Raw genomic sequence first — 9,482 nt, forward strand, 5'->3', positions numbered from 1 at the left:
CTTAGTTGCTAATGCTCCTAAAAACCAAATAACAAACCATGGGCGCTTACACGTAGAACGGAGGTAACCGTTTACCTGGAACCAGCAGCGACATTCAGGCAAAGCTTCTCACTGGCTATGAACACAATAAAAAGCAGTTGACCAGTGCAAAACTTTACCCCATCGCATACCAGAAGTTGCACTGGTCAACTGCTTTCTATGTGTTCATAGCCAGTAAGAGGCTTCCGCTTTATGTCGCTGCTGGTTTCCGGTAAGCGGCTATCTCCGTTCTACGTGTAAGCACTCTAACGGATGGATGGATTATTGATATTACGGTATTATAAATACACTTGGCTAAGGAACCGATACTTTAATAGCGGCGACTGGGAGAAAGACAAACAATAAGTGCGTCAATTCCTCTGATGATCACTTTTGATTCATTAAAAACGTAAATACGATATTTTCTAATTTTATTCAAGATATTTTTTTAATGTAAATTGTTGCCTTGTTAAAAATTGAGTGTTTTTATTTAATGCATTTTTGTAATGTATAATTATTTAATTCACAGCCTCTTTGTTAGTGGGTAGGCGATGCGATTGTCGTTTTTTTAATGACTTGAAAATGTGCCGGATGGATGAACGCTGGATTGCTGGGCTTTTACTATAATTGTTTTTCTTGTTTTTTTTTTTTTTTTTTGTCCTTTCCCCCTTGAAAAATCTAAAAACACCTTACCCTCCTCAAAGAAAAGAATTTTATATTATTTATTTTTAATTTCGTATGAAGGGTAGTAGGACCCTCCCCCATTGCAGAATTTTGTGACATGGTAGTTGCTAGTTTAGGGCGAATACTTACTCGCCGTTTCGTACATTTTTCATCTATAAAATGATATTTTCTTTCATATCATGAATATATTATACTCGGCTCTGATGCTCATCAGCACTAAATTTGTCAATTGATTTGGCTCAATTATAATTATTTACTTCATCTATACTTTTCTTTCAAAAGTTCTCTTGAATCGCCAGGAGAACTTATATATATATATATATATATATATATGTGTGTGTGTGTGTGTGTGTGTCCAAAAGAAATCGGAACAGTGACTCTAAGTCTGTCAAGAAGGGAGCATAAATTCAAATTGAGGAAAGACAGTTGTAGAATAGATGTGCGGAAATTTGCGTTCAGCCAGCGGGTGGTTGATTGCTGGAACAAGCTTCCATCTGTCGTGGAAGTTGAGAGCTTAAATTCAAGGAAGAACTGGAAAAATTTTGGAGTGAATGGGTTGGTGAAATGGAAAGTGGTTTTTTTGTTTTGGCTGTTGCTGTATAAGCTTGCTTTCTTGCATCATATGCCTCTGCTAATGCTAAGAACAGAAATCGATTTTCATTGTATAATTCATCTTCCAACTCCCAGGTGATATATTTTATATTTCTATTTACCTGCACCAGTATAAAAATCATTTGTCCTTTTCCGAATGCTCTTTTACAAATAATACATATCAGCTATTTCTTTGAAGTTCATCTTACCCGTAGGATCATCTGAAGGTTTCTGCACCGGATCGATTTACAATGATGCTAAGCACACACACACACACGGAAATGGAATGTCAGTATACTCTGCAGCAGTTTGATGAGTTCTCATTTTGTTTCTGCGGCATTTCCGCCAATTGATTTCTAATTTTCTTCACTGCACTTCCTCTTTGCACGCCAGCAAGTTTCAGGTTCTCTTTTCACACATATGAGTATATTAACTATAAACTTTGTTTCTTATACCGAATCGACGAATGAGAAAAATTATAAATTTCTCCGGGTGTTCTGGAAAAAAAAATATATAAGAATCTGTCACGAACACCTGCCAGATTCAAATTGTGTGATTATCACAGTTTAAAAACAGTACTTCTGGATTCAAAATTCTTTGCTGGAAATATCCTGCCATAACGCAGTAACATTTTTCATAACATTGAGAACAACTCTGAATCTAGTTGATTCCAATTTTTATGTTACGACATTTTTGTACTGGCAGCATCTTTTCAATGAAAGTGGATACGATAAATGAACGATTCTCAAACCTCTCGCCCTTATTTGAATTCGATGAATTTAAATAAAATCAACTGCTTACGGTAAGCTAAAATAGGAATGCAACCAAATAATATTCTGTAATAGCTGATTTTGCCGACTGTAGGTGGTGTATTTCTTGTTCTTAACTAACGTACTTCTTGTTCTTAACTAACTTATTCTCCACGAACTCGTTTTGAATTTCAGGAAACAGAAAAGATAGTGAAAATGGTTTGTTCCGAATATGTTCTAAACTCTGTTTAATGATGATAAAACAGTACTGTACTTAGAAACGATCGAATATAATCGTATTTCGCTTAGATTTAAAATTAAAATATAAAATTAAATAATAAAATAGTTTTTATACTTTTATAACAAAAATGCAAGATAAAAAGTAATTGTGTCCCTCATATAGTGTCCCCAAGGGGGGTAGGGAGAATGCGCCACTGACACCCCACAGTTATGCCTCATAACATGAGACATTATTTAGCCATCAGAGAGCAGGCCAACATATCTGTATGATGGAATTCAGAAATTTAATTTTTAATATTCCGTTTGTGACCCTATTTTAATTTTTTAATTTGATCTTCCGTTTACATCTCTGTTTGTCGTTTTGACTAAAATAATAATATCATGACCCATAGCTGTGGCAAGATTCTGCTCCATCTAATTAAGATACTGCATTGGCAGTTTCCATAAACACATGGATATGCCAGAGGCAGCAGTTTCACCTTAATAACCGTTATTGCTGGCTTGTTAAAATACGCACGTCGAACGGTCACATCTCTGTATAACGATAACTGTCTTTGTTTAATCATTTCGAATTCCGCATTCCGTTATTATTCCTTTAACCTTTCCAACAACTCTAAAAGAATGATCTACGTCCATATGTTCACCTCATTTCTTTCCTGTTTCAAACAGGAAATGACTTCTTTTTATTTTTCAGTAATACCAGCAGGAAAGCGTTAGCAAAAAAAAAAAAAAAAAAAATAGCTCTCTTATACTTCATCTCTTTAAGGAAAAATTATCAGATGGCTTTTTTCATTAATGCTGCAATGTTTGAATTGACATCAGATCTTGTAAAGAAATGATCCGAGAGAAGTATTAATGCAAAATAATCTTAACTTTGTCACGTTTGACCGTAACAAAAAAAGTTGCCAGTGTACAAGCATACTCCTAGAAATTCTAATATTTTAAGAAATTCAAAACGAGTTGCTACAAATACTGATCCTGAGAGTCCACAAACAAAAAAGAGACGTTGAGTGAGTTTTCCGTACAAGCTGCATCACAAAAGGCTGAACTACTGGGAGTTACTAGATACAAACATTATTATATAATGTTACGAAAGTTGTTTGGAGGTATTAAATTAGAACCTGTTAGATGGACTAATAATAATAATGTGGGATACCCAGCACAACCGGTCATTGGGCTTATTTAGTGCCACTCAGCTCGATCATTGTTAATCTAGTACGTACTGTATAGTGAGCCTCGTCTAATTACTGTATATTCACATGAATGGACGTTTTAGGCACGTTAGCATATATGCGAAAAGCGCCTATTATCTTTGCTATGTCCGTCCGTAAGCTTGTAATATCTCGAAACCTAATGGATAGATTTTTATAATATTTTATATTTAACTCTTTGAAAACGATTTGTCGAGCCTTCCCAAACTTCATTAAAATTGGGCACTTATATTTATTTTTTTAATAAATATCACATTGACTATCTAGATACCGTATATTGTAGCTGAAGCATTGGATATTATTCGTATATATGCTGATTGGAAGAATAAATGAGCAATATGGTAGATACGCAGAAACGAAATGTTCGCGATAAGCACATAAAACTCGTTGCTTTTTTGTTCGTTATGTTTTTTTTTTTTTTTTATGTTATAAATCGTGAATTACTGAAAGGGTGAAATTGTCCTTCATTATAAGAAGGTTGTGGAACTGTTGGAACGGATACAGAGAAGAGCAACAAGATTAGTCAAGGACACAAAAGGATATTGTTACCATGAAAGATGTCAGTTGCGCAAATTGCAGCGTTTGGAAACTAGGTACCTGCGAAGAGACTTGATTGAAGTGTTTAAGACTTAGAATAGAGTGAGTAAACGAAATGCTGATGGCAATACATTTTCTGACAATACACACATAAGGAAAAAAATTGGAAAAGGATGATTGCAGGATAGATGTGCAAAAATTTACTTTCAGCCAGAGAGTAATTGATTGTTGGAACAAAGTTCCATCTGGTATCTTGGAAGTGAGTAGTTTGAATAAATTTAAGTAATTAAGCAAATTATTAGAGGGGAAGGATTTTTTAAAATTTATGTGTAGACCCCACCCTTTGAGCTTTGCTGTGGCTTTCTACCAGCTTATCGGAGGCTGGGAGAAAGTGTTGAAAACACTTTCACTACTTAAAGCTTGCGCTATGCAAAGTAGTGCTATTCCATCATGAACGTAAAATCAGAAGATTTGGTTGTCGCAGAACAATCGGAGACTTTGCCGAAATTTGGCCAACTCCACTCACGAGTTTGAACTGAATATCAGCGGTGTTTTAGACTCCCCAACAGCAGCCCTTAGGCTATCATACCTAGAAGATTGTGACAAGCCTCATGGATCTGGAATAACTACGGGGAAAATCTCGGTAGGTTATTCCTCGTTACAGTCAGTCCTGAGGGAGGAAGGAAGGAGATCGATTCTATTGAAAAGGACTTTAGAAATTCTTCCGTGTGGTCGAGGGAATCGAACTCAGACCTCTCAGTGTTTTCATATAGGAGGAGGCCGATGATTCTACAGTGGACTGGAAAAGGCTTGGAAAACTACGCGTTACCTCATTAAAACATAAATTTGAAACTACTCAACTAAGAATAACTGGTGCTTGAGTACTTTTGAAATGGTTTTAAAATTAAAATACAATACATAGCTCCAGGGGCTGACATCTGGTGAGTATGGGCGTGGCACACCCAAGGTCCTGAGCTGGATATCATCATTCTTCTCTTTCTTGGTGATTCCTTTTTACTCTCTTTCTCTCTCAGGTTAACTCGGAAATTTTCCAGTGCAGCATAAGCCTCAGGCTTCCTTGCACTATAGGGCTAATAATAATAAATAAGACCTTTGCAGTATTTAACATCGGCTTAGATTTTTCAGCTTGAAAATATGTTTTGCCATAACTTTTCTTTTTAATATTTAATAGACATAAAAGTTAATTTATGCATAGTGACTTTCATGTTTTTTTGTTGTCGTTTTTTTAAATTAAGTATACGTAGTAACCATTTCGATTATCTAAATATCCTTTTATCATTTGCCCACTCCATCAGACTGACTGCAGCAAAGAAACCTGTTTTTTTTTTTTTTTTTTTCCAGTGACAGTCTGGTATTGTGGAAAAAGAGATATTTATGTTGTTTTCCGCACTTCAAACTGGGAGGGGCTGCTTATTTTCCAGACGACTTTGTTACTTAGTTTTTATAATTAGGAAAAACAATTGTATATTATTTTAGAATCAGGATGGTTAAAATTACTACAAAAGACGTTATTCCCAGCTGTCGGGCATAAATATGTGGATTTTAATCAGATATTTCAAACTCCGTGTCAACAAACGAGATTGCCTGTTTTTTAGTTTTGTTTGAATAAATGGCGGTTGTATTCAATAGGTTTTGAAAAGCAGTCATTACGGAGATTTGTTCTTACGAACATTACTGCTTTGTAATTTGACAGATTGTGACTAGTTTGCGATTTTGAACGATTATTTAGATGATTTACTGCTGTCTTTGTGAGCATATCCAGGTGCTTTTAAAAGGATGGGAGATTTTTCCTTTCTCTATTAAAAGTTATTGCTTGCTGGAACACAAAATATGCAGTTAGGTGATTGAAGCTTATTCCGCCAAGTTAGAAATTGCTCTTTTTTTTTTCTCCTAATAGTTGTTCAGTTAAAAAAGTACAGTACATAGAATTTTTCTCAAATTGCGTGTCTTCAGGCTTTCTAAGAAAGATATACAGGTATTTCTTCAGCATTTTTGATACACAGAAAATTTAAGACATTTGGAGTGCTCACCAGTATGCACTAAAAGGGGAGCAAAAACATTGTCTCTGTTGACTTCTAGTTTTTAGACTAGAAAGTTTTTTCGTTCTCCGCTGAGCTTGATTTTAATCTGCTAATACTACAGGGAAAAAATACTACAGTTCAGGAAAAAAAAAATTTTTTTTTTCTTGATTCTCCAAATTCGTAGTTCAAATCCTTCAGATATATTCTATTTGTTCTGTCATACAGGCTCCTTGAATTAAGATTTTTCCGACAGAATGGTTGCCGAACCAGTTAAACATCTTTTGAGCGAAATTCCTTCCTTGTAAGTAGCTAATTATAGTTTCATAAAGAATAAAATATGAAACGGTTATCAGATAAAAAGAAATTAATAAGTGCTCGAGAAAGGTGGTGCAAATACCCGAATAGCTCCCATTTTGAAATGGCCAAGAAGCAAAATAGGGCTAATTGCTCTTCAGTTTTTTTTCTACTTTTACCATTTTCTTGGCTAATGTTGATTTCCCCCCTTCCCACCAGTTAATGACCCAAAATCCACTATTCATAAGGAGAAAAATACTGGCAAATATATATTAGTATAGGCAAGGACAAAGAGTTACCTTTAGTCTGACATTAGGTTAATGTCTATTTAAAAAGTAAAAATGTGTGACCGCATTAAGTAGAGCATACAAAAACATTATTTGTTCATTAGTGAATTGAGAGGCAATATTTAAAGAAATTAGGCAAATCAAAGATACGTATCATTCAGGGAAAATTTTTAAGATGCACAAAATGTGCATCTGAAAATACTGTGAATTACACACACATATATATATATATATATATATATATGGGGGGGTAGACAAAATAATGGAAACACCCACCTGCGATAAGAGTTACAGGTATATACTAGTATGGTATTGGATTGCCTTTTGCTTTTAAAACAGCTTGCATTTCACGTGGAATATATTCATATAAATTTTGAATTGCCTTAATTGGACCATTCTTTATAGAGGAACATTTCAAGATCTTTGAGTAATGAAAGCGGAGGAAATGTGCTTACTCTCCTGCCGCAGTGGCCCAATAATGTTTAAGTCTGGTGATTGTGCAGGCCATGGGAGATGCTTAGCCTCAGTTTCATGCTCCTCAAACTAAGATTGGTTACATCTGGTTGTGTATAGAGTAAAGGAATTTGAATTTTCATCTAGTATTCCAAATGAAAAAGCTTAAATAAATAGTAAGCAAGAAAATATCAGATCAGCCGTGGGCGAAGAAGTTTATTGAAATAGATATCATAATGAATTTTAATGTTTTTTGTGTGATCAGTGTTCTGTTGACGTTTTCTGCAGAGGCCTGAACAAAACATTCATTTCTAAAGAAATGAATTTCTAAACACAATTTTAATGCTTGTCCACATTTAAAAAGCACTAAGGAACTTTTCAACTGCTAAAAAGTGCTGTTAATTTGTCCCACAAATATAACTTATTCATGTTGGCTGATTCTCTCTCACTAAGCTTTAACTGAAAGTTTATACAAAGAAATTAAGTATTTCAAAGTGGGTGGCCATTTTCCTTCCCCAATTTAGACACTATTGAGAATCTTTGGAGGATCCTAAAATGTGATCTTCACATTATGGGCTGCAACTAATAACAAAATTCGCAGATTGTTATTCAATACGCACCGAATTTAGAATTATTGGTGTATATGAATAATTTTTCCTGGCTATTCCTTGATAGAAAAGGGATGGGGTAAGGAATATATTCGTGACTGATACGAGTGGAGAGAGGAATTTTCTACCTTTGATTTCCCCCCCCCCCTGGGAATTTTCCACCCGAAATGTTTATTATTGTATTTTGTAGTTGTTTGTGCTTTCGTAGAAATTTGATTGTTTGCTTTTTTTCTCTGTTCAAGCTATTCTCGGTCTGACGCTTCTTGTGAAAGATACATAATACCAGTGATGAAATTTTTCTCCATCGTTGTAAACAGCCTGTTTGGCTAACGTTTGGTGATCCGAATAACATGCTCTGAATTCATCAGAGGTTACCCACGTGCTGACTGTACTTTATTCCCACTGTTCTTCCTTAACCTTGACAACGACAACCTGATAAGAGAGACTATTTTTTTATTTTTTTTTATACAGTAAGGCTTGTATAAGATTCAGGAGTGGAACAAGGATAAATGGAATCTGGAGGAACAAATGCTCTCCGGTTGCGCAGTAGAACTTTTATGTCCCTGAAATGAAACTTCTGCCTGTACAATGCATTCAAAGAAATTAAAGAACTGTATATAACAGCGCATATATTTCTTATTAATTTTTATGAGTTTTTGTTTCGTTGTTTTTTGATTTTTGTGAATTAGAATTATTGATTTCTGATATTTTTCATTGGAAATGTATAGTATTTTAACTGCAGTATGGATTAAATGGATTTTCGCTGACTATGCGGAACTAACTACTATTTATAACATTGTTTCTATGGGGAAAATGCTTTCAGAACATCGACTCAAGGAAAGAACTTTTGAGACAGAACCCATTCGTAATCTTACTACGTTTCGAGAGAAATGTAGCTGGTTCTTGTTGCATGACGATGCTCTGCCCATTCTACACTTGTGAAGATATTTCTGACGAAATATGGCATTGCACAGATCAAACCACCCTACTTTCTCGATCTAGCACCAGCGGACTTCTTCCTCTTTCCGAAGGTGAAAACTGCCCTTAAAGGAAAGATCTCAGGATGTGAAGGACATAAAGATAACGTAACCGCCAAATCGACCATCATTTTTTTGGACACCTTTGCTTACTCTTTTCAGAAACTTTTATAACTGCATAATAAGTGCATTCAATGAGGTGGTGATTACTTTGAATTAAAATAAAACCGTTTTTGAGCTCCTTCACTTTGTGTTTTTTTTATTGTACCAGTCCGGGAAGTTTATTGCCACACCTGGTATAAGCGGCTATTGTCTTGACCGTGTTCAATGGGCGCATGTAACACAGGGACTCCCAGTGGACGGATTTTCGTGAAATTTTATATTTGGGCCGTTTATATATATATCCATTCCATATTTCATTAAAATCGGACAAATAAAAACCCAGAAACTATTATTTCTGTTTTACCATACAATTTGTATGGAACAAAAAGAAATAATTCTTAAATTAAATGTAGTTTTAATGCAATTTTCTTAGCTTTAGACAGTCCATGCACGCTCGCGGGTATTGTTATGTAAGATTCGTTAACGTGGTGTGGCTTGAAGAGATAATATATATTAGGGTGTTTCATATGCGTCATACCCACTGTCTCTTCTCTCTCCCTCTTTTTGTTTTTTTTAACTAGGTCTTCGTCCAGGATGCTCAGGCTACCCTGGCGGAGGCCAGCCAGAGAATAATAAGCAGCCTGGCTTACCTCCTAGCGGTGTGTACGGGCAACGTGGGATCCCAGTAG

General features: G+C 35.3%; 1 long non-coding RNA gene across 1 annotated transcript in view; it reads left to right on the forward strand.

The window, feature by feature from the left end:
* The window catches only part of LOC150084173 (uncharacterized), a 46,114-nt gene extending 38,117 nt beyond the window's left edge, over window positions 1–7,997 (forward strand). Inside the window, exon 4 of the long non-coding RNA XR_016547051.1 lies at window positions 7,957–7,997. This is a non-coding gene — a long non-coding RNA (uncharacterized LOC150084173). The remainder of the gene's footprint in view (window positions 1–7,956) is intronic.
* The last annotated feature ends 1,485 nt before the right edge of the window (window positions 7,998–9,482 follow it).

The sequence above is a fragment of the Mastigoproctus giganteus genome, chromosome 6 (assembly GCF_048544385.1).
Source record: "Mastigoproctus giganteus isolate SK-2022 chromosome 6, ASM4854438v1, whole genome shotgun sequence".
NCBI lineage: Eukaryota > Metazoa > Arthropoda > Arachnida > Uropygi > Thelyphonidae > Mastigoproctus > Mastigoproctus giganteus.